Raw genomic sequence first — 27,440 nt, 5'->3', positions numbered from 1 at the left:
TAATGTGCATGCAGTTTAACATGCCTAGTTTAAATTGTAGTTTTGTATGCCACACAGGAATTTGAGCAGAATTCCTAAGTGTGGTAGGCGCAAGGAGATTTTGAACACCGTTATTATTTATCAGATTCCCTGTTGACAAAGAAAACCATGTTCATTCGCTCAGTTGCTTTAGAAAGATTACACATTCATAAGCACCTTTTCCCTTCTCTTATCTTACACGTACATGTATACTATCCAGAGTTGATCTAAAATCATACCAATTCACTCCAAACTCATGGAATCACTAACCATAGGATATTTGTAGTCCTAGATGACTGATAACATGAGAAATGTGTCAAAAATGTAGTTGTATGAACATATTACACAAATAACTCAGATATCAACATCAAAACATGTCAACAATAGTAAATAGCGTACCTTGGTACATGGGTCATCTTACCTAGCTGAACAATTACTTTTTTCTTGGGAGCTACCGAACTAGTACTGCTAAAACTGATTTTACATAACAAACCTAATCATTAAAGTATAAGTGCTTAGATGTGAAATTAGTTCCAAGCTAAGTGTTACTTTTCTGTTTACAAGAAGAATACATACATGTTTCAACATGTGTCACAAATTGATTTTGTTGTTTATTTTTCATGATGTTGACAGGTGCTACATACTATGTAACTAAGTGAAAAAAATTAGCACATGTTCTTGATAATATATATATGGTGCTTTTGTTTTATCTTGTACATCCTGATACTTTTTATCAGTGGGTGGCTCAACTTATCCTGGTCTCCACTATATGAATAAACTAGCATTTCCAACAATCTTCATGTGCCCATCTAGAGCTTTTCTCCTAAATATCAATGTAATATACCAATAATAAGCTAATTAAAGACATGTACATTTCCGTATGTGTATGCCTATATTATCAAAACACAGTACAGCCGCATAATTACAACATGCACAATAGCAGCAACTGCTCCAATAGTTACTGAATGATCTAGATCATCTAATGAACAACATACTCATATCATTACTTTCCCAAAAGGCTGGTAAAGAAATGCAATATTCTACTTTCAACACTACTGATATCTGTCTCAAATTTTACAAGAATTCGGGTATGATAGCTAGACTCTGTACTAAGTGTTTGCAAAACATATAAGCCCTTTCCATCTTGTAGTTATAGGGAATATAGTAGAACATACCCACATGTACTAAATAGTTCATGTCCATTCAATAGTGAAGTTAATCTCCATATGTTTGCCACCATGAGATGCTGGACAGCTTGTATGCTTTGGAGGGATGTTAAAATATGAGTCCTCCATTTCAAGTGCTAGGTTTCCAGGGCTATTGGTTTTTAAATGTAAGATCATGGGGCAAAGAGCACTCAGGTCAATAACCCAATTAGAATTTGTCCTAAAGCCATGCAAAGGCTACCTTCTTGATGAAGCCGAAATGTGGGTGGGCCATGATATGCCACATAACTGCACCCATTGACTGGCCCTTTTTTTTCCAACCGATTTCTGGATGATAAACAAACCAGTGTGCAAAGAGCTCCCTACATAGCCTTCAAGCACAATACCATTTGGTTCAGTTAGAGTGTAGGGCCAACAATAACATACCTATAGGACAGCCAGCCCTTGTCTTGAAGCTAGGAGCAGGCTAGACTGTTGTCAAAGAAACTGGAGATGACTTTGAGAAAACAGCAGAAAAAACCTTAGTAAGCAGTGGTCTATGTATGTTAAGCTGGCCTGCCCAGCTGTGTGTGTTTGGTCAGGAGGTTCAGGGATGGGTAAGCAAGAGGCACTACCTTAGGGGGTGTTCCATTGGGGTGGAGGAGCTGTCTACAGAGTGAAAACACCAAATCCAACCACAATTGTCATCTATCCTATGATCATAAATTTCCAGTGGGCATTAATGGTAATTGTACTCCAATTACATACTTCATCACCACGTCTTGAAGTAAATGTTTTTATCTAATAATATACAGTAACAACTAATAATAACACATATGCAACAGAACAAAATTAATCTTACATCAACATATAAGTATCAAACATAAAATTCAACCCCAAAAAGAATGTTCTAAATCCAGAATTAATAGGCTGTTTTCCAACCTGACAATTTCCTGGTAAATTCAGCTAATGACGTAACTGTAAGCACTTTGACAGGGGAAAAAATGATTGATTATATCACATCTAGCAAGACTCTCTTCAGTCAAATTAGGATGAAGTTCTATGAAAAAGAATGCCACAGATCCCAAATTTTGTCTGGGTCTCCCTGTGTTAGTGTTGCAAGGGTTGTAAAACATCAGAAACGTAACAAAATACTTGGAAGACTGGTCATATTTAGAGTACCTTCAACAAATCAGTTTCTGAACTAAAATCCTGTGATATAAAAGCGTAAGTCTTGCATAATACCAATGTGTTCATAAAAATGCCAAACTAACAGGACAACCCCAAGTGGTGTAGTGGTATAGCCTGTGTTAAACACTGCCAGACTCTCCCTTGGGGTGACAGCAATCCTATTAGACATCAAAGAAGTGGTGTTGGGTGTTGACAGGAGTTTTAATCAAGGTTTCTTTCCCCTGTGGCATAAAACTGGGGGAGAGCCAATGGATCTGACCCTGTCTGGTCATGGCAATAAAAGGCTCCACCAGGATCTATTGGGGTACTTATCCTGATGGTAGACATCCTAGAGCTGTCCCAGCCTCAGATCAACAGCTTCATTATAATGCTGTGAAGGACCAGTTTAGCAAAGCCCTTCTAAAGCCAGAAACAAGAGCTACATACATCAACGACTTCAACATAGACTCTGAAGGTTTTGGGCCAAAGTTGCTGCCGAATGGATTCCGGCAAAAGGCGATGGTTCCCATTGACTTATGCATATAGATTTCCCTTACTCTCGAACCCTTCAATACTTCATTCAACATTCTGTCAACCAATGGGCAGGTTTTCAAAGCCCACCTAATTTCTTAATGTCTACTCCCCTTGTGGACCACTGAGTAAGAGTTCCTTCTGCACTCACCACTAGCGGAATCAATGAGGGATTGTATCCGGCGAGCTCAATGCTTGGACATGCCCATTTCGCCTCTATAAACTAGGAGGACCACTAAGGGGAATGTATTGGAATTTGTCCCCCGCTTCAATGCTTTCAGGGCAAAGAGTGGGGAGAAATGGGTGCTCAATAGGGACAACCGTCAGCTACAAAGGCAAAACAGCCGAATCCCCAACACTTGTCTTGAATCCTGAAAGGAGGCAATTTCACTGAACACAGACATAAAAGTCCTCCCACATCTTGGGGTTTCCCCTCTCATACAAAACTCTCGCTTTGTGCTGAGTGAACATGGAAATCCTTTCAAGACGCCTGCAGCATCTGGCAGATGGAGACGAGCAGAGTGCAGCAAAGACGTTTGCCAGGTTGTTAACAAGAGCTGAACATATCCCTACACTCTGCAGCAGCATCAATTTTCTCACCATTCCCAATGATTTCATTTCACTCTGCTACAGCGAGAAAAAAAAAGGAAAAAAAAGATATAAAAATAAAAAAGCAGGGCAGACAGATTAGAAGCTTTCAGAATCATACAGAAAGGCAATGATAGTGTCAGTAATATGTTTTTGTTCCTGTTATAGACACATGTGATAGAAAAAACACATAAATACATCATGCCCACAGACTAGACCTGCACAAGTGTATTTCAGACAGCCTTTTCTCCAGAAAGCAGTGGACTCCATGCTTGTATGTTTAATGAACTTATTTATCACAAATTGAATTGTAACACTGATATTTTTTTTGTACATAACTGTCAACAATACCAGAGAAGGATTTCAGGACCCTATCTTGGATAGATTCACTTGAACAAGATGCAAAAATCACCCGATGTATACATATTTTTTGTTTGGTCACAGAAAAGGCCAGAAAACCCGAAAAACACTTACACTGTTTAAACAACAATAACATTTAATCAGAATAGAACCTAAAACCTTTTAAGCCATGATGACTTCGTGCAAGTCAATGTAGATGTTTATGGACCTTAGTTTTAAAAATACCGATTTGCCAAATCAGCATTTCATGAGTTGTAAGTCCAACGTGAGGATACTCGCAAAGTAAGGCAGCTAAAAGACTTAGTTTTACAGTAAATGCTTGAATGAATATACATCTTGCATAATCCGCTTTTTCCACCCAATGGCGCCCTTGGCTGTTATAGCAAAATGAGGTTCTTTAGCTGCGTTAGTTTGGTAATGTGGTGAAGGGCACCAATATGTCTAAACTTTTTATGAGAAATATGGTTCTGATGTATGGGTAGCATGTCATTATATGATGTGGCATAGGTAATTATCATTGTTTAAAGATGCACTCAGGCTTTCTTAACATATACAACAGTAGTCATATTTATAGTTGTAGAAAAAAGCTAGAGTGTGGAGCAAACTAATTCCCTTTCTGAGGTATTTGTACCTGAGAAACCTACTGGTTTAAAGCTCTAGCCAAACCAGAAGAAAGTCTGATATGGATTGGAGTGTGCAATGTCATTTGAAAAGGGCCGATCAGCAATTTTTCAAGGGCAATCAGAGTTATGTTTCATCTGAAGCCACCCTGGGCCTTGCAGCATTATGAATGTATGCTTTCCTTCTACCTGCAGATAACATAGATATGTGGTGATCTAGTATATGGTCAAATACTACTGCTCTAACAATTCTGTGAGGAAGAGCTCTGTTAATTTTTTTTTCCAGATTAAATTTTTATTGACAAGGCTTCTGGACATTTGAAGTCACATTTCATCACAATAAAACTTAATTTTGAACTGTAGCACTTAAATATTTATTTAAAATCAAATATTATCAATGTAGCCATATATACATTGAGAAAGTAACAATATCTCCCCTTATAAATATGTGTAAGCAGGCTGGCATTTCATGTTTATAATCATGGAAATACTGACATGGGCATGAAATGACACATCAGCTGAATTAAACTCCCATGAACTTCAGAGTTTCCAAGACATGGGAATGACCTATACCAGCAAATAGAGATACAGTTACAGTAACATTCTGCCATGTTATATCTACTGAGCTCTAGGCTTTTACCCACCTCAAGTTTTCTCACACATGTGTGCCCTTATAGTTTATACTTTTACCCATTCACAAAATCACAACCACATGCCTATTAAAGTTGTTTACCACAAATACAAATTGTATAATGGCAGTCCTGAGCCGGGACTATACAGATCTGAGAGATAGCCATTTCTTCAGTAAACACTTCTTGGCAGCCTGATCACACTACATCTTACACAACAGTTTACCTAGAAGGAATCAAAAAATCCATATATGTAAGGTATCATTTTTTTTTATATAACCTATGTTTTGCTCTTTGCTTATACAGTTTTGTTTGTGCGTGTATATGTCTACAAGTACTGTCAAACATACCCTTAAGTAGTATTTATTGTTATTATTTTTTACTTTTTTTTTGGTACCGTGCTTGGCCACGTGCCAATGATATGTTAAGCCAAAGACAGTAGAAATGTTTTCTTACTCTACCCATTTGGCACTGTTATGACACTGGGCCAACTAATATTTAGAGATTACCAAGACTGCTAATTTACATTATTTGATTGTATTTAACTATTAACTTAATAGCGTTTCATTTATATGTCAACAGTCAGCTTTCAGGCCTCAGGAAACCATGAACCTATATTTAGGAAATCATGCACTGCCCTTTGTCGGGCATATCCCAATGCCCAGAGGCTTAACACCATAGCTAAAACTGGAATCGAACACATGACCAATCTGGACAAGGGCAAGACGACAGTTGCAGCAAGTCAGCCTATGCTGCATCCTAGCCAGCACAGAAACGTTGCCAATTATAGTTAAATCTAGGTGTTATTCTAACTCATCACCTATCTCAGGAATGAAATGCAGTCTCCTGCTTATGAGACAGATGATCTAACATCCTAATCATGGCAGTGCGGTTTCAGGAAAAGGGTTGGAAACTATTTTGACAATCACTATGACAACCCTGTTTTTCATGCCTGTTTTTCGCTCATTTACAATGAATTATAAAACAACAAATAATATAATCTTAGATAAATCAAAAGAGGAGTAGAAACCCAGGGCCCAGTGCCTGACATACAATGTATATATTACTGGCTGACACTCAGCCAATACCACAATAAAAATGTATTTAAAGTAAAATAAAATCAATAAAAAAGCTTTAAAATTAATAAAAACTTGATTTGTTTTGTTCCTTCCCAGTCAGATTGCATTTGAATGTGACATCACTCAGCATGTCAATCTTATACAAAGTTAGCTTGGTTATTACAATGTCCCAATGATGCACTGAAGCCTGAATGGGCTGTTGTCCATAACACTTGCGGGAAGTGTTGCACCTAATCTGGTGTATAGCCTGTGTTTCTCCACTAACCAGATCTTGCCCAGCTAAACCCCTGGACTTCATTAGCTGCACATCACACCTTATCTGGTCTCAACAGGATGTCCACAGTCTGATAAACCCCACCCAACAAACAAAACTGCTGACCACTATTTGCCTATATCAGCAGGCCATTTGCTTAGATAGCTCAAATGTACTAGTGGTGGTGGGAACCAAGATTTTCAGGCCAGACATATGTGTTAATCCTGTGAAAGTCCTACTACTTCAAATGCAAAGTGATAAAAACCTTAGACAAAAAACTCTTGAACTGGTGTAAATGTAGATCCCTTGTTCTTATCTGGAGAACCTATCCAACAAATTTTCTCACATACTGCTTTTTCATTGTACAATCCACATGACCTTATATTGCATGTCACAGGATGATGTATTAAACAAAAAAAGAATACAATAATTATCTACATGTATATCAAAGTGTGAATCATGGCTTTACATTGCATTTTGGAATGCTATTGAATATCACATATCAGAAATAACCAATCATGCAAAGGCTGCAATATATTGGTCTGTTATGAATAAAAGTACAGTGAGGTTGTGGATGCTGCAAAGGAGAGTCTCATTAAAACCCATCTGGACAAGCAAACAGTTGCTCACCAATTCAGGATAGATCAGCCTCTTGCTTACCAGTTCCCACAGACAGCGTAAAGCATTTGTAAAATGACTTCAAGTTATTGTCGTAGCTGTTCACTGGTGGCTGCTAAGAAAAGCAACACATGTACTAGTAGCACTACTGAAGCATTCCATGAAGGGTGATCTGAGTAAGGGCCAGTGTAGTCTGACTTGATGACCAGGGTCTTTAGCCTTCCCAGGTGATCTCAGCAGGATAGGGACAGTGATAGCCCCTGACAATACAGCTACCTATCCAGTCCAGATGAATGCCAAATGGGGCTCACCCATTTACTTCAGGCTTAGTGAAGACATATGGTACTACGCAGAGAACCATCAATGTTGGAGGTATTTGTACACACATGTATGCCTGTAAATTAATTGTAGACTCAACAAAGTTTGCAAAATTCAAAGAATAATGAAACCTTGAAAATAGGAACATTTTTTTTTCTTTTTATTCAATTATACCTGTGATTATAAAAATGGCAGTAACCTTCAACCTACCCAAAAGTTACATATATTTGTCAAGATCTTACTGACTTCATGCATCATGGAGAACCAATGAAACTTCTTCATATGGTTCATTTCTTGGCAAATTTGAAAGCCATTATATGTGTTGTTGTGCTTTCTGTAATAAGAAATTCAGTAACCCAACATCAATTTAAAGGTGTAAAAGATATCTTAAAATTAGAAGTACAGTCTTTATTTAAGGTACTTCCTTTACCATTCTGTGCTGTAAACACTTTGTTCTGAAGAAATACCAATGGAGTCTGGTTTGCTTTTTGAAGATATTATACCTTATTATACCTTGTATAAGATATTATACAAGGAATGTATAAGCGCATGTATCCCTCAGGTAAACTATGTTTTAACTTGCATGAATAAACAGTATCTACAAGGAGGTTGTAAATAAATGGTTCTGGCATCTTTGTGCCAATTCACTTAAGCAATAAACTAACCGAAATAAAGAAAACAAGAGCAAGCAGAAAAAAAAAAAACAAAAAAAATTGCATGTACACCTCTTCAAGAAGTGTGTAAGTGGCAACACACTATCCAGAGGTCTTCACAAATCCTCAGAACAAAGCAAAACAAAAAACTAGCACTAAAACTGAATACTAGACCACACCTTCAAATTTATTTATATATTTCGTTGCTTTTTAACAATGTGCTTCAGCTTTTTTCTTCTATTATAGGCTATAGGTGCATTAAAATGGAGTATGATCCTTTGCCAGTCACGTGTGCTTCCTAACAGAAAGCTGCAGCTTAACCAGCCAAAAGTGATTATGAGCATTATACTTTCAAGGTGTGGGCTCCATTATCTGTGGTGTAAACACTTAGGACAACTCAGCCAGTAAAGGCCCCATATTGGCTAATGTCCACATATGTCTGAGTAATGTAATGATCCCTGGATTTAACATTTTTAGCCCAGTTTTTACAACTTTATTCAAATTGGTGAATGTAACATTATACTGTAAATCTGCAAAAACAATTTTCATCATCTTACTTCCCTTTGTTGTAATTCAAGAAACATGTGCAGTTTTCATAAGTCCCAATTTCCTTGAATAACTCATTAGAAGACTCAGCAAAAGTCAAACCCAATGCAGGGTTGTAAATATAAACCATCTGAAACTTTCCCATTTTACATGTATCTTACATCTTATTTTTTTTCTACCCTGTTACTCTCTGAACGTGCCTAAACTAATAAGTCTTCTTGGTAACATTCAGGTAACGGAGCATTCAGTCAAGCCAACAGCTAACTTGTCAGCTATCAGATTAACTGTCAGCTAATGACCTGGAATCAATTTTTCTGCCCAAGTTTTTATGCCCCAAGTTTTCACTTGTAATTTCTCCGACGATTGGTTATTGCAGAACACTCGCACCTAAAGCCAAAAGTTGAACTTGTAGGAAATCTTCCTCCAACGCCTTGCAAATGTTTCTTGGATTGAGTGCTGCTACACTACTACTAAAACATGGGGTAAGGCTATTTATGGAAGTCTTCAAAATATTCCTGCTGTGAGCAGCCTATTTTCAAACTGTATGACACCCAAATGAGTTCTGCATTTGCCCACAAAATAACGGAGAATAATATCCAATCCTAATTTCCATTTTTGAAAGTCAAAGCTGAGCAAATGCCAGATAAGGGTTCTCCCTGTTTTTAAATACACGCAGGACATGATAACATAATTGGCCTTAATACACAAAGGCCTTTTCAGGGTGGAAAATGTCAGCAGAAATGTGAATTGTTCTGATTTCAATACCACCCTTATGCCCCAATTAACCAAAGGATGAGCATAAATTAGAGTGTGTATCAGATACAATGTCAAAGATTGTCTGTTTAATGTCCTTACCCCCTGCTCTGCACCCAAAACCAACTGGGACATACTGTGTAATTCATCACGCAAATGCACGTGAATGAATGTCTTATTGGCAGGAAAGGCTTCTTTTCTTTGTTTTGTTCTGACAACTTTTTTATTTCATAATTTTTTTGTTACTTTTTTTTAAATATTCCTTTTGATTTTCTAATATTGAACATTTAACAGATGGCCTTTTTTCCTCTACTCATTTGTATATACATAGCTTACATAACAATTTTTTTTATGTCCCCATCATGTATCTAAAAAAGAATCAGTCAATATTTCCCTTATTCTGTCTATTTCATAATTACCTAGGGAATAAACATACCACATGGTAACCTGCTAGGGCTATTACTCAGGTTTTAACCTGGCTCTATGTTTACTGTCAGCCTGCGGATTAATGGCCTCATTAGGAGCTTAAGACCACAGCGGCGATAAACGAAGCTGCTTCTACAACACCCGCTTGCTGAAAACAATGGCAATATTGTGATGGAGGGAAGTGTTCAAGTGCGCGCCATGGATTGAAATGTCTGCGTATTGATTGCGAACGTTGGAATTCTGACAGCGACTACGCAGCCCGCACGACACCTTTTCTTCAACACTGTGGTCAGTCCCCATTCCCTAGCTTTCAAACTGCGCCATGTCCTTTTCACACCTATTTTGTAAGACACGCATGTGATTTGCGGTTACTTCCTATTCTGCAAGACCTCTTTGGCTGTTCTCTAAACCAGCAGGCGTATAACAAGCAAAGTCCATTAATTTTTCATAGGTGTATGATGATACTCATAAGATTATCGATACAATCATGGCAATGCTGTTGGATGAGATTCAGGAGTAGATCAAATAAGTTCTGCTACTAAAGACCTGTACTGAGACAAAAAATCTCCTCCTCTTAAAAAAGAACAATATGTTATTATCACAATGATGGTATATTTTGGCTGAAATCATGTAAATCTGTGAAGGAACTCGAGGAAACTGTTTTCGTGAAAGGCTACATGTACGAACCAAATATCTAATTTCACACACTTCCATAAGGCCTGGCAATACTGTAGGACATACATTAAACACTGATAAAAAGTGAAAATATTTTACTACATATTTATATACCTGATGTAAAGGTAATGTTCAGGAATACAGGACGAACTCAAGTAATACTGAACACGATGTAGTCAGAATCGTAATGTCCATCAATATTAAGCATGGCCTTAGAGGCATTAGATTATCACTAGGGACAGGTTTCCTTCAAGAAATAATGGTGAAAATTGCATGTCCGATACCTCACTTGTTGTTCCAACAAAATCATGCTAAACACTGGATATTAACACCTGGCAGGCAATTCCAAAACCCTGATTGCTGATTTTAGTCCCTCAAACACCACTCTTCTTATCCACTGAGGGATGAAATTCTCCAGTCTCATTTTCTGCAATGACTCTCAAGGGATTTGTCTGTCTAAACCAGACTTAATATCATCACTCTGTCAGATAACGGAGGGGCTTAGATAACAGAATTTCTCTTGTCCAAGGTAACAGGCTGAAGGAAAGGGATCATAACTTGTCACTTCTCTACACAAAATACATGATCTATCTTGAAGCACTAAGTATAAGGTTGATGCCAACATGGAGTATACAGGTATCAAATATTTTACATGTATGAAATAATTTTAGAATTTTCAGATCATGTTTTTTTCTCTAAAGACACTCATACATGTTACACCACTGGTTTACATACAGGCATTCTTTGTATTAAGTAAACTTTCAGAGTACACAGGCTGTTTTGCATATAACAAAGTCAAAAGTAAACAGGGGGAAAAAAGGGAAAATCAAAAATCTTGAAAAAGATTGAGTTCCTGACTGTGTCTAGTGTGCCATATTAACCTAGCAATTCAAATACAAACATCTGAATAACTCTGATACCATTAATGAAATGTGTGAGATGCCTATGTGCCTCATGATTAGTGCTGATTTTGAAAATGTTATCTGTGCATATAAAACATTTTATCATTATGCGGAGCATATATAAGTACATATTAACAAAATACTGATATGAAAATTACGATGGATATAAGTTGCTTGTAAACTCCAAATAATACCCTCCAAACATTACAACTCCAAAACATACTAATGACCACAAGCCCAACATCCTCACCTATCATCACTGTGACAAGATTTCACACCCTTCAAGATGAAGACAACGGCTGGTCTGTCCACAGTCCTGATTTACAATCCAGATCTCAAGGCTCACAAAGACTTCCAGCTCTTTATGGCCTTGGCTGGGATGAATTTCCGATTTCTGCTGAATCTGACTGAATGTATATTTAAGGCTGGGCCTGCCCTTGTCAAATCCTGCCAGGGTCATTACTTTTTCTACTGGTGTTGAGGGCCGTGTAGTCAGCTGCGGCCCATTCCCTCTGACCTTTCCTGTCGAGGTTCCTTAGGAATCTAACGGCATCAAAGCTGAGCAATCATTGGCTGGGACAGAATTATGGGCCGTATCAGGAGAGAACTTCTTCTAAGAGCAAAAATCAATCAAACCGATCACACCGCAGCTGGATGTGTGCAATATGGTCTACTAACCAAATGAAGGAATTTATTTTTCTGATTGAAACTTTTTTTTTCTTATCACTGATGGAATTAATTCTGATTTCTGCAGAGATTCAGGGGCTTCCCAAGAAAATTACAAGAATAAAAATGCAGAGACAAGAACTTTCTTGTAAGTACCTAGGTCAGAGATTTTGTTTGCTTTTTTCAAATAGCCTCACACATCAATTCCATGCATTAACAATCTTACCACTTTGCCAACAGGAACTGGTGAGGCTTAACTCTAAAGTATAAAGTGTACTTGAAGTATGTAGTGCCAGTTTAGAATGTATAAGACAAATTGTCCTCTTTTCAGAGTGTTTATGCAGTTAACATGCATTAAACAACAAAAACACAAAAATATATTCATTGCATTGTGAACAACACTGCTTTCAACATGTTCAGTCTGTAATAAAAGAAATAAAAACCTAATGATGCTTCCCATTTTTGACAGCATGACCTCTGGTTCACCTGATTCACAGTTTTCAATGACAATCTGTACATGCACCTCAAAACTGTATTCCTTAATTACAGCATTAATTTTTCATGATAAAATACTAGTAATTAGCTGCTGGCTGAAATTATCTTGCAACTAAATTTTCCACCATAGGTGTGTTCTGGTCATTAATCAGAGCTGAACACCATTTAAGACAAGTATTTAGTAGTGTATTTGGAAACAGCGTTGGTATGAGAAAAGGAAAAGGGAGTTCAGATTGGTTCTGGCAATGAAGAACTAACTGCCATTATCCTCCTAATGACATTCTGATGTCAAGCTCCAAGAGAAATCAAATATTCCTGGTAAAGTGCCATCTTGTCTGATATCATGTTTCAAGTATTCCCTACAAAAGCTCAACAGTTCACAAACTGAAGCATCCACTCGAACTTTATGGGAACCCTTAAAACTGATGTGGAATTTTATAAGGCACTGATATTCTGAGCTACAGAATCTAAATTTTCTTCTGACTATGCCTCATAGGAAAGGAAGCTGTACTTATGACTTTGCATGTCCACAAGTTTTTATGTAGAAAACAAGGATTACATTACCAAATAATTTCATATCAAAACGAGTCACAATTTTAGCATAGTAAACAGTCTTAAGAGTTATAACTGATTCTGACTTGTCTAAGAGAACTTTGATATCCTAGTACAGAGCTCCAGGTACAATGTATATCAAATAGCTTGGATCTGTGTATTCAAAACTGGGAAATGCTGACTTCAGAAATCAACTGAAAGATCAAAAATTGGGGCAATATGACTGGTTTAAATTAAACCCACCAATCTGACATACTGTGGATATAAGAGTTAATCCCCTTAATCTACAAATCCTCCTAATCTTTACCAGATCATGTGAGTAAGGCCTATATCTTGAGACAGGTCAAGGAAAGGCCATTTTCTTGTAGTTCAAAGTATCAAAACACAAACAAGTTCAGCATGCCTCATCAATCTTGGTCACAGTGAGCAGAGGATAAGATGTGGTGAAATGTTGTGTATGTGAGAAAAGACAAGTAAAACTGTGCTCATGAGGTACATGTAGTAGACAACCCATCACTTACACATGTCCAGACCATGTCATAACCCACAGTGACATCTGACAGCAGTATCTGACAGTGGCATGTCACAGTCCAGGCCACAGTCTGATGTCTGGACAACTGACAACCTTGTAATAACAAAACTCTAAAGACTGCTCATACAGCTGTTCATTTAGAAACCATAAACATTTTGAAGGGCGAAAAAAAAAAAAAAAAAAAAAAAAAAAAATAATTTGGGCCCAAGTGAAAATTAAAGTATTTGCCTGGCTTCATTTGATTGCTCTACATGTAGGAACTGATTAGTTTGTGAACACGTGTATTGATCCGACAGCCACACTTTGTTGTGGCAAAAGGCTTTCATAAACATTGGTTTATCTCAGGTATTTTGTATCATTTATTTACATGATTGGTATTTAATCAAGAATTTTTCACTTGTATAACAGTGAGTACAGGTAATCAGATTTCCACTGGCTTGTGTGACACTAAAACTCCAAAATTCCATAAGTCATTGGGCATGGGTTACATTCCTTGCATGAGATCCCTACCTTGACAACATGTGAATGGTTTATTTTGTTTTGCTGTAGGTGCTCCCTTAATTGTTTTCACTACTTTAGCTAGTTTGACCCATTTACAACTATATCCTCCCATGAAATACCTCCCCACATGGTGATACCTCAAAAGTCTACCATGCTCACTTATGACAAGCACCCTAGTTGGTCACAATAACCTTTTTCAATCTGGCATTTCATTGGTCCAAAGGTGCTATACATATTTTATCTGCTCCATTTAGCCATCAAAAATGCTACAGTCAAACCAGAAGGAACAAAGAGATGAATATATTACAGAATGATGACTTCAGACCTATATGCACACACAGTATGTTTGACAAGATTTAATCAAAACAGTGGTGCCCCTACTTTGCTCCACTTCATATTACTAACTGTTAAAGGCAAAGAAAACACTAAAAAAAAAAAAAAGGATTTATCAGATGAAAGGCTATTAACCACTGTCCAGGAAAATAGCTTTAGATTTTTTTTTTTTTTTTTAAATTTTTATAACTGACCAAAATGCATTTAAAACATAGGATTCTATGGTGGTCCGTTATGACCCAGAGGGTATCAGTGATGTCAGAGCAATATTTTTGTTTCAAGGTCATTTTACTGAATGTATTTGTAGCTCGAAATGAAGATGCATTATTAATGATGAAATATAGCAAAAAGATGAAGCGATATCACTGGTCCCAAAATGGTCAGAAAAGGTCGCAGTAAAATCAAAAGTTTTAAATGCATTTTACCAGGTCGAAAAATATCATAAAAAATAAATCAAACTATTTTGCAAGACAATATATAATGTACTTCACACTAGTGTGTTCTTTGCCTTCAAGCTGTGCCCAAAAAAGTTCAAAAGTCTCTAAAAAAGGAACGAGATGGTCAGTAAAGTTAGTTGGTGTGCAGTCCTGTTCAAAACATTCTTAGCAGTACATTGCCATAATACGTAGAAAAACAACCAAACTGTGGGATTGTGTTCACCATTAGGTCAAACTCACTTGATAGTTTCTGTGTAAATTTTCCGCTTGTCTGGACCAAATGACAGATGGATCATGTCTGAGCATTTCCTTATCTTTAGGCCTTTATACTATGGCCTATGGAAACCATACGCCTTTTTTTTTAATAAAGGGAGCCTTGCTGTTTGCAGAAGACAGAGATGTAGATCTGAAGCAAGCTGGAGATAAACACTCGTTTAATAACACAGTTTATATTTCAATGGGAAGACCCCAAGACCCTGCTTTCTTAGATCTGGACAAATACAAGCCTAGAGAAAATGATGTACACAATCGCTTACAACTTACATCAAACTCCTAGGTTAACCTCACCGCTCATTTGCTGTACAAGACTGTTGCTTTATCTCTGGAAGATGGCAGAAATCTGTAGCCAGACCCCTAATCTAGAGCATCTTTTGATTTTATCTCTTGAAGAAACCCTCCTCTAAACCCACAGAACCAACAGCAGAGATTCTGGATCTAGCAAGGTTTTGACTGGATCAAAACCCCTAAAGCAGTAGAAAAGTGGAAGTTTCTAACCTGACATATCAGAGGCTTACAAACAAACAAGGTCAGAAGGGTTAAAAGAGCTTTCTGCCCCAAAGGATATCAAGTTCCCCTCATCTGGGCTTGGCTGAGGCGTCCCCCCTTCCATCCAGGTGCTCTTCCGGGGGGACTCATCTTTTCATTCATGTTACAGCCAATCTGATTTTGGTCAGAGAAGATTGAAAGTACATTTATGTGACATACATCATGTGCACATAGTCCAGCAGATTCCATAGCTGAATGGAACAAGAACTTTTCTTAACCTGGGTTGCAAAATATGCTCAACTGATCTCTTTTTCTTATTCACGTAACAGTTAGCATAATGTAAATTGATGAGTCAGTATCAAATATTAAGTTCATAAGATTCCATAAGTAAGGTGAGTATGTAATGTTATTATGGACAGATTTATAGGTCAATATAGACTTATATTAAAGATCCAAGCTTATCCTAGATAACTTGTGTGTATAACACATGTAAACATACACATTTAATAAACACAAGATCTGTAGCTTTACATTCACAAATATTGAAAACATTTATATTTTCAGAGCAAATAATTGAAAATTGCAGGCTTCCTAAATGTATGTATGATACTGTATCAATTTATATCAGTTCTATCATTTTAAGAATTTCTATCAGTAGTTACTGACCATCCCAATGGATCATGCGACATTGATTTACGGAAAGCTAGTGGGTCACCACAGCCTTTGGAAGGCATTCAGGCCAATATGTGAAATGTGTCATTATGGACAACAATGTGTCCATTTGTTACAACTGATAAAAAGTGCACCATAAAATCAAGCAAGATTTTTTTGTCTTATTCAAAAAATGCTGCTGAATGTTTTTTTTAGAATATAAAAAAGCAAAATACTTATCCTAGTACAAGTAATTTTTATATTTATTTATTTATTTGAATGTTGTAAATGATACCAATCTACAGGAATTTTCCATGATAATCTGCTTTATGGATACACGATAGAGTACCACCATCCCTGTGGAGGAGCCTAACAAACATAGTCATCTAAAGACGCAGGTTGAACTAGCATCAGCTGGATTCAAATCTGGGTATTAACTGATCAGCCACAGCATTTATCAGGGAGATGAGATATGAACTAACCCACTAAATATGTTACTTCTTGGGTACTCTTGAACACACAATATAACTAAACATGACATGAAAAAACTGATAACTGTAATGATCATGCATTGGAAATAATATTGCATAAATTCTAATGCGGTCTGGTTTTGAATAATTTTACAAGCTCTGTTGATGTTTATCAACAAGAGAATATGTCAATTATGTGAAGTGCTTGAACAGAACCACAATACATTTACATGTAACAGAAATCTTTTTTTCTCTCAAAACATGAATGCATGGCAGGAAGAAAACGTGGACACAGGAAAGAATCATAAATCCACATAGGTTTCAGCTGAGTGGAAGTTTTCCAAAGAGTGACTATACCAACAGGAATCACACATGATCACCTCATCCTGCTGTATACCTGCAATTTGAAAACAAGTCATGGATGAATACAGAACAGATAGTCCTGGGACTAGCTGAGGCACAGACCATGCAGTAACAGGCTCCATTTTTCACGCAACACTATGGCAGAAAAACAAATTGCTCACCACCCTCATGCACCATTATTAATTTTTTTAACCTTTAGCAATTAGGCTTTAACAAGACATGATGGCTTTTACAGTAGAAACCAATGCCATTTTGTAACATCTGACATTTTATCAGAGCCTGATACAAAATGATGACACTTTATTGCACCAGTTTGTGATGGAGAGAAAGCGTAAATCAGCAGAATCTTGTCTCACTGCTGCTCGCACCCAGCAATTACGCCATGATATATTGACCTGCAGACGCTCAGTTCTGTGTAGTAGGGTGACAGCAGATGCAAGTGCATCTTTGAAGGCGATGACATTCCTAAGCAGGATTATGCATCACTGAGGTTAAAAGGCCCCACCTTTTCAACACAGGGTTCTGGCACCATGCGGAGACTGGCAACAAATACTTGTTTGATTTCACTCAAAGAGGTTGAGTCAGCAGGACTTTTTTGCCTGTCCTCAGAAGCCCCAGAGGGCAGGGTGATTAGGATGCGGACAGTGAAGATGCTCGATCAGCAACACTCCAGCTTGTTCTGCTGACATCTCCAGGCATACACATCCGTGAGGGAAGGGAGGTACTGGAAGAAAGTGCCTGTTGTTCATTGTTTTTTTGTTGTTGAGATGGTTGACAAACTACAAATTGTTCTGTTACCAGAAACAATAAACTCGACAGGAATTTGCCAAGATGGGAATTACCTGACAGCAACAGTTACCTCTTTCATTGGAAATTACAGCAACAGGGACTTGCACCTAGTCACGCGCGATATTGAACTACAAAAGCAATATTTCTATAATCAAAGGCCATGTGGGGAGTGGTGAGATTGGAGAATTTCGGGTGCCAAACCCATCACATAATATACGTTTTCCCATTGGACTAAATTACACACATCTACAAAACACTGAAACTTGGATCATATTCCTGAGACGATGCAGAGGTATTTGAAATTGAAACTTAACCTGTTGACACCATAGAAACATGTCACATTAGACAAAATTAAATAATCATTTATCACGCTGTACTTCACAACACTACATCACCGAAGCAATCAGTATTCACCACAAGAGGCTACAACTAAAACCACCCCACAATGTCGTTTTTCTTGTCAGTCATGATGAAGATCCAATGTAGAAATATATGGTGAGCTAACCGTAATTAGTGCTGGTAAAATGTGTAATTTATGTGCAGATGACACAAAAAGGATTTCTTGCTCCTCTGTTTTATGCAAGGCACACATAGTATTTAAGACCAATGTCTCGAAGGGCGGACAAGAATTTCAGAAAACCATGGCAACGGCTGAAAGTGCAAATGAAATTACAACTTGTTTGTCCGCAGCACTTCTGAGTAGCGAGAGAGAGTCAATTCTTTCAATTTGGTGCGTTCACAATGTTCAACATGCCTCAGCTTGGCGCTGACCATAATTCTAACAACTGCAAATGAGGAAAAGTGCAGGACAGTTCTGCTTAGGAAAATGATTCAATTATTATCACTGACCATGGCTGAACAGCAGACCACTAATAAGCTAGGACAACTGTAATAAATGAGACCAACTTAGCACCTCAACTGGCCAATAATTGCATTTCTTGTTTCACAAAAGGCTTTAGGTCCCAGGTTGAGATTTCAGCAATACAAAGGGCAAGGTTCAGGTCCATTTGTCCAGCGGGGAGACTTTTATTTCAGTTGACATGCAAATTAGATTTACCAGCCAGCAAGTGATGTGGATGACAAACCCGTAGATGACCTTGTCTCAATCTCCATTTTTTTACCGCTTGCTATGATGTCTAGCAAGAGGGCCTGGGATTAGCCTGGGTGGAGAAGTCAGGGCAAACTAGCCTGCCCCAGACTTTATCACCCATAAAAAAGGATGAAAAGGGCATAATATGAAAACTCTTCAATGCGTCTGACACAGACTGATTGGGGTCTGCATTTTTACAGCTCAAGTTTGGCCATAGGATGGATAAAAACGAACTGGATTTCAGTTACATAATCAAGACTGCAACTCAAGGTCTATTAATCAATCATGGAGAATGTGGAAAGAGAGAGTAGGCCTATGCCTTAAGGGAGACATGAATGCATGGGTACCACAAGTTATACAAGCACCCAATGCCTGGGTTACACTACCCTTGTTTAAGAATGCGCATGATGGCTAATCCAGCATGAAGACAACATGCAGACAACGGCACCAAATTTCAGAACAATCTATCACCTGGTTATGAAGAGCTGTCTGCATGCATGCAATTTCAGCTACTTGGTGTTGCATCACATTGCAGTTTTTCCAGATGCCCAACCCACGCACCAACTATATAACCTATGTGGCTTTACCAAGAATTCAGCTGAGAATAGACAAAAGTTTGATCTCAACAAAGAAATATAAACTCACACTGAAGCGTTAAATATTAATGGAATTTCTACGTAATTGCATGCCACTTAAGTTATAATAACAGTGAAATAAGGAGTTGACAGTGAGCTCAGTAACAATAAAAGTGCAATGTTTGGCCGTCACTGTAGTTATTTTCTTTCTGGAATCCTACAATCACTGAAGAGAGTAATGGAACTTTTGTATCCACTGAGGCCAATTAGGAACGCTCGGCCACCAGGGTTCTGAGCAGGGAAAACAAGGCAACTTGTCGCGACACATGCAACCCTCACAAGGGGGAATTAAATTTGTAATTAAGCAGGGCTGTTAGATAATACCAGAGCACTGTGGTGGGGAATTTAACAAATGACACCAGTCCCCAGGGAAACAATAAGAGATGTAGTTTAATGGAAGCAGGGTTCAGAAATCCATATGTTTCCTCCCTACTGATAGCCATCACAAGACTGCCCCTAAGATTGCCCAATGTTTCTACCCAACTTCCCCGGATGCGAAATGGCCTTGTCTGAAATGGTGTCAAAGGTCTTTTAGCTGATTCTTTTACCTCCAAGTGTCCTACACCACTACATGTACTGATCACTGTAGAGAGTAGCACTGAATCAGTCAGCTAATATAACTCAAATAACTAACCACCAGGTACAAGTAAAGTACCCGGTACATGTACAAGACAACATGTTAATTTGGCTAAAAATACAAGGACAAAGGCATAAATATACTATCAGTAATTTAGATATTTAAAGAGATAAGTGAAATTACTTAGAATGCATCACAATATGTGCACTTGTATAAAGATGCATCTCTATACAACAGGTAGGAAATTTCCTGTTTTATATGACATGCTGGTTCATAAAACAAGACCAAGCAAGCAAGCAACCTGAGACTTAGCATGCTTTTCAGTATAAACTCAGTCAATGAACTAACTGTAATGGTCTTTTCCTTAAGTTAAATTTCATATTGCTTTCATTTATTCTATATTCTCTCATTTACATATACAGCTGCCCATGTATAATTTATATGCTCCAGATTATTTCAGTCACTAGCAAAAGTACAAGTACATGTACTGTGATCACTCTATGGAGGTTTCAATTCTTTTAAATACTATTTTTGCAATTTGACAGAAATATAACCATGCTTCCAAAATGTAATAAAATATAATAATTAATAAGTCAGGAAACCAGAGAGAAGGACTGATGGACTACAGAAGGGATACAACTTACTTATAGTTTACCCAAGTGTGGTTAGGGCATTTTAACAGATATACACACATGTACATGCCCACAGACTGGCTCAACAAAATCTTTACAACATTATGCATACATATGCATGTTTAACACATTTTCTCAGGGTCTCAAAATGCTCACACTTATACATAAAGTATATGCATATGGTATTAAAATGCAACAAACCACAACTTCTCCCTGAATAAACCTCTTCATTTGAATATTGTTCACAAATCAGTGGTTCTAAGGACAGGGAGCACAATGCATGTTTTACTGGGTTTCATTAGAAATACTTGTGGTGTACTGAGGGAATAAAGATTCTGTCTGAACTTGCAGGTGATTTTGGTATTGATGAAACTGAAAACCACTTTTCTGGCTGCTTGCCCTGTACCTTGTTGGGTAGAGTTCAAAGAGGTGGGTGGGTTCAAATTGTTCTTCACAGAAGCATAATTTGAATGTCTCTGTTGCCTTTTTCAGTCCTAATTATTAATTCTCAAAATAAAACCATGAGTTACACCGACAAGAAATCCACTAATGACAAAGCTGATATGGATTAAATCAACTTTGTACCAGGGCATTCTTTGGGGTCAAAAAGTGAACATCCAACCTCTAGTCTGTCAAGGCAAAACCAACAGTAGTTTGCAATTAAGTAGCTGACAAGGAAACTAATTTCACGAACGACATAACTTGGAATCCAAGACCACATTCCAACCAAGAACTGGCAGCTAGTGTGTTTCATTGGGTATAAATGCTTGATTACACATCCTACATTGTTTCATTGTTAAATATAGGTACAACAAGCGTGCAAATAACTATTTAAGTGTGTCAGGTACCAACCACTTTTAAAATTTTGTGGCAGACAATTTTTATTTCTTTATCAGGGAGATTTTAAAAGCTAGCACTTTGCTTCAATAGGTTTCTTGCCTTACTTTTTCTCCCCAACCGAATAAACTTCTCAATTCTGAATGGGAAATTTGTATGTTTCTCCTGTTTTGACACATTCACAATATTATGCTTATATGACACAGCCAGATCTTACCACTGATTGACCAAGCATGCATACCCTAATTCTTCCAAAATTAATAATAAATGAAAGCCAAAACAAGATCTCTGTTTGATACATAATGACCCAGTTTATTGTTAAGACCCAGTTTATAGTTAAGACCCAAAGTAACGTGTGGATGTGCAGAGAATAGGTACACGTAACAGAGAATGGATCATGTATAATGCTGTAAAGGCCAATCAGCATGTGAAATGTTTTAATTGCTTCTAGAAAGGTTAGCTCTATGATATCTTGTAGGCTACTCAGAAACAATCAATAAAATGGTACTGCTGACAGTTGAATTTTCTTGTATTGAAACACACTTATGAAAGTTGGAGTGAGTGATTGAGTGCTTGGGGTTTAACACAACACTCAACAATTTATCAGTCATATGATGACGAAGGAATCCTTAGGGTGTATGTAATGTGCCTCTTTGTTCCAGAACGGATTTCCACCACTCTCTTATCTAGTGCTGCTTCACAGAGACGACTTACCAAAGGCCAGTAAGTTGCCCCGTGCCATTATACTGATACCTGTCAACCAGTCATTGCATTATCCCCTTCATCCTGAATGCCAAGCGAGGAAGTTACAACTTCCTCTTCTTAGATGTGACTCAATCCAGGATTGATCCTAGATCTACCGCTCCTGAAAGGGTGCTCTACCAACTGTGCTATCCAGACTGGTCATAAAAGTTTGATCACAAGTGAATTGAGAGAGTTACACAACTGAAGATCTCCTCTTTTTATGGACCGCAAAATTTCTTCTGGACAAAACGATCAGCGTCAAAAAACTTGAGGCGGACATCAGCCATTTTTGTACCTGATAATGTCAGTGTCCAGCCTGTTATTTGCAACCTTGGTACAAGTACTACTCACTCATATTATATATCTGTTTTATTCAAACACTGTGTGTTTTGTGCGTGACCATTTGCAAACAGTAACAATGTTGTTGCTGCTCTGGTTTTACCACCTAGACTATTGCGTTTTATTTTGTGTCCATGTGGTTATTCTCTTCTGAACAAGATATGGTACAACAGGGCAGAGGACGTGACAGGCACTCACAATGTGTAGAGTTCAGGAAGTTCACTGGTGATTTCTGAGCTATCAAGTTTTGAAGTCTGGTCAGTGGAGCCATCTATCAACAAGGACAGGATCAGTCTGAAAGGTCTGCTGACTACTAAAAGCTCTCCTCTTTTCTTTTACTGTAACGAAAACTTCTGTTAAATTCCATTTAGGAAAATCTTATAATATGCTGTAAACAGAAAAGTTAAAAAATTACAAATCCAATGAGCTTCTTCCATCTACCCAATGTTCTCTGCAAATAGATCAAAAATCTACTAAGTCAGCCAAGAATGCAGATGGTCACAAGGCTGATTGAATTACTTATTTTCTTAGCACAAAAACATGCGAAGGCATTTCGGGTGTAAGCAAAAGTCCCAACCTGGTCATGCTTAGTTGTCGATGAGATATGCACTTCTCCATGTAAAAACAACATTTCTCAGCCAACTGAAAACATTCTAAATTTTGGAAGCTAGTGGAAACATCTTTTCTTTACAAGGTAATCACCTGTGTATAAACAAGTTGTAAAAGAAATTTGGAGAATTAAAATGTTGCAACAAAAGTACTTTACCATTAACTTATACACAATACATTACCTATAGTGGCTACACACATTAACATATAAGTATAATGCAAATAACTTAAAATAGTGTAATGGAAGGTATAGATGCCCATAAAATACTCAATGTACAGTAAAATGCATTGGCTTAGCTTAATTGAGTCATTTACTTCCTCTTTTTATTTCAATATCACCACATTACATTTATGATATCTAATTTTTCATCACTACAACACCTACATGCAGGAAAAGACTTGTAGGCTATTGTTGGACAATTTTATCTTTGCCATGACATTTAGGACTACGGTCTAAATGCAGTTGTACATACATGTACTCCAATTACTTTTCCTGAACTAATAACTATTGTACTATTATACAAAGACCAAATGAAGATTTATTGATTATGCTGTTTGAGTAAATAAATGAACACCATGTCCATCATACCTGAGGTATATGAAACAGTGGCTTTTCAACTACATTTGTAACAAGAATTAAAACATCTCAGTCATTAAAACATGTGATTGAATACAGCACGATCACAAATACCACAAAGATTTCTATGACTGAGAGCACCTTTTTTTTAGTACTAGTTGTTTTTGATAGGCCAGTGAGTAAAATGTAATGTACACTAAGTTTTTTCAATTATTATTTCCCAAATTGGAAGATAAATGTACTTATGTTTAATTTATTCATACAATGCATACTACTACAGAGACAAATGTCTTTTTTGCAGATGTTTTAATTTTTTTTCTTTACTTTTCCATCTGATTCTCACCTGTTAGAAATTTAGATTTGGGTGGAGACTCATTACTCTGTGGAATGTAAGCAGGCATCCACCCCTACACTACAGACAAATTTAGATTTTAAAGGCCAGGGCACAGACTGAGTTATTGATCATGATTTACGGTTATTAATTCTCACAGTCTACAGGGATGGGTTTCAATAATGTGGACCAGTGCTGGGTTACAGTCTAGGGAGATCAACTGACTAATGGAATGACAAAGGCTTCATTTAAGCCTTGAAACCAACAACGATTGATTGACTGAGTGAGTGATGGCTCTTCATGTTCTATTCAGAGTCCGGATAATGAAAACAGCAGAGAAAACATAGCACTCAGAAACTGTTTGTCTAAAATCTTACACACATCTTCAGATTTTCAGATCACCAGAGCCATGACAAGTAGCAGGTGCCAGATTTTGTCTAAACGGTTGTGCCCTTCAGTGGGGAGAGTGTCTTTTTTCCTGAGCAGTGCCAACAACTATATCCTTCAGGCTTATAGCAGCAATTATTTAAGAAAACCATGTCAGGAATGTATCCCCAGTATGTCTGCCTCTGGTAATTTGTAAACAATACGCTGAACCTAACTGTGGATATCTTTCAGCAGAACAGCACCCGGTGTTCTCATCAATGTTTTAAGCCTGATTCTTATCCTTGTTGAGTCACTCCTCCCTGTTTAAATATATTCTCTAGTATATCATGATAGATGACCCAAGCTTTAAGCTTCATCTCCATTCCATATGCACAAGTCAGATAGAAAGTGCTTCATGCATCACTTCCCATTTCATGTGGTACTGCGAATATTATGGACATGAAATGTACTACAGGTAGTACAATGTGCTGTACATGTGGTTAAAAAAAAACGTATATATATTATAGAATATATTATAAAAAAAAATACATCACAGAAAGTAAAAGCAGAGCAGTAATGAGTGTGATATTTGGTAAAAAGTCACACATAACCTGTGAAATCCAGTCTCCTTGAAGTACAAAATCCATATGAACATGTTGTTACATGTAGATGTCACACAATATTTGTAAAGCAGTAAACAGACAATTTTGCAGAAGATATAGGTTTATAATTCCACAGAAGGGTCACTGCTTACTGATAAAAGAAATCATAAAGTGTGTCTGCTTTACTTAATATCCAACAATCACTCATCAATGAAACAGATTTTCCTAGGAGGGGTTGTGTCCAAAATTGGTACAGTAACCTAATTTCAGTAAGACTTGGGGGAATCCTGAAAAGTGCGAGTCATGCCACTGTAATGGTCATTCAGACTTTGCTTCTGCTTATGTCTACTTCGCTGGACAGAAGCCAGAGATCAGCGCCCTCTACCAGGACCAATTATTGAATTGTCCAGGCTGTCTCAAGCAGAGACAGAAGCTTTCCTGTTATCGATTCCTGCCAACGAAGATCTATCAAACACTGATGATTCGTGTCACTTTTGCCGCAACATACACATATTTAAAGACTAGTCTTCCAAAACGTCTTTCCTGAATTCACACATCAAAGAGGCGAACTTTTACAATACAATATGTACCAGAGCAAACTGTAAATTTTGAGAGCTCACAGAAGTTTCATTCATCACACCATGATATAAACAAATATGCCTTAAGGTTCATACACCAAGTGTAAGGTTTAGATCCTCAACATCTAAACTAATGAAAGGATGGCCAGAGAAAATGCATCTCCCGGCCATCTAACTGCCATGACACTGTATGTATTCATGTACAATGATTTATGTTTTTATTTGATTGGTGTTTTATGCCATACTCAAGAATATTTCACTTTTACAACGGCGCCCAGCCTTATGGTGAGTGGAAACCAGACAGAGCCCAGGGGAAACCCACGACCATCCGCATGTTGCTGACAGACCTTCTCACGTACGTCCAGAGTCATGTACAATAAGTTTTGCCCGTCATGTTTATAACTTAGTCTGACAGGTAAAACCGACAACAACGAAGAGAACGATGAGAACGGTCTCTCAAGTTGCAATATTTTGACACAAATAATTTGAGGAAAGGGGTGGGGATGGGGGGGGTGGGGTGGGGGGGTGGGGGGGGGGTCAGAGTAGTTAGTGATAGAAAGTTGCATAGTAGATCACTGAGTCAGAGAATCCTGACATAGCTTAACATATAATTCCCTCTCAAATTATCTCACTCAACAGTGTGCAGTAAGTAATATGTAGTACTCTTCAGGGACGAGTTACTCCAGAAGCCAGATTAACGCTTCACATAAATGTTGACTCATAATTTCTTCACCTCATGTGGAATAAGGCAGTATTAATGTTCTTTTACTTGTCATTTGTCTTACTTCCCACAATTAAAATATGCTGGGCAAGTGTGTTGGTAGTTGAAAAGCAATAAGAAATTCTTTGAAGACCTTTCGCATGCAGATATGACAAGATATTACAAGAGATGATTCATAGTTTTAAGACATTACATGTATATGGAGCAGTATTTACACCCTTTTTCCTTCACCAATTAATTAACCTGCCCAACATACAATCACCAAATAGTCTTACTTTTTCAGCATATGATGTGAAAAACTCTAACACATATATTAAATACATTACATATCAGTTATATTAAGTCATGAGTAATGAGTCCTGCAATAATTGTAACAAACTTTGTTATTTCACCTAATGATTTGAGCTCATGGTTTGCTCATCTACAACACAAAAGACAATGTTTTCAAAACACACACATGGAAATTCATAACTCTTTAGAATTTTTTAAGTAACATGCAACAATAAAAGCATACGAGGTCTCACTGTCCAATGGAATTCCTTACCTACATTCAGAAAAATGAGAATATATCAAATAAATCTTATACATGTCACCATTCCAGTTATTTTGTACACTACCTGAGCAAGCTGTATCAATCAATTCTACAGCTAGAGTTTCCCATTTTTTAAATGTATTTATCAATTGGATTACAGAAATGATCTTCACATAATATTATGTCAAATCTGGAGCCTGTAAGGCTTTGCTGTACACTATTACATTACACTGGGATTTTGATGGATATAAACTCAACATTCTCATACAGTTTTTGGGGCCGTACTGTAGTGCCATTATCGGATATCTACACACTGATGACCTGAGCTAACACAGACTGTTGGTATGTAACAGAGAGTCTCTCTGCATTGTTCTTTCATCTTAAAACATGTAATATAAATGTAAGTAAAGATCCATGTACACAGTAAGTTTA

General features: G+C 37.4%; 2 protein-coding genes across 6 annotated transcripts in view; both read right to left on the bottom strand.

Annotated features, from left to right (window-relative positions):
* The window catches only part of LOC135469634 (heparan sulfate glucosamine 3-O-sulfotransferase 1-like), a 143,581-nt gene that overhangs the window by 75,496 nt on the left and 40,645 nt on the right, over positions 1-27,440 (bottom strand). The window lies entirely within an intron of this gene.
* The window catches only part of LOC135469633 (heparan sulfate glucosamine 3-O-sulfotransferase 5-like), a 127,880-nt gene that overhangs the window by 62,471 nt on the left and 37,969 nt on the right, over positions 1-27,440 (bottom strand). The window contains exon 1 of one of the 5 annotated variants that reach the window (XM_064748158.1): positions 15,344-15,478. The exons of 3 other annotated variants lie outside the window; for them this stretch is intronic. The gene's annotated coding sequence lies outside the window, so the exon portion shown is untranslated. Of the gene's footprint in view, positions 1-11,534; positions 11,692-15,343; positions 15,479-27,440 lie in introns of those variants that run through there. One more of the 5 variants, XM_064748159.1, reaches the window with a different exon arrangement.

This window comes from Liolophura sinensis, chromosome 7 (genome assembly GCF_032854445.1).
Source record: "Liolophura sinensis isolate JHLJ2023 chromosome 7, CUHK_Ljap_v2, whole genome shotgun sequence".
Lineage (NCBI taxonomy): Eukaryota > Metazoa > Mollusca > Polyplacophora > Chitonida > Chitonidae > Liolophura > Liolophura sinensis.
The sequence above is the reverse complement of the archived record's forward strand: the minus strand, read 5'-3'. Positions and strand labels throughout refer to the sequence as shown.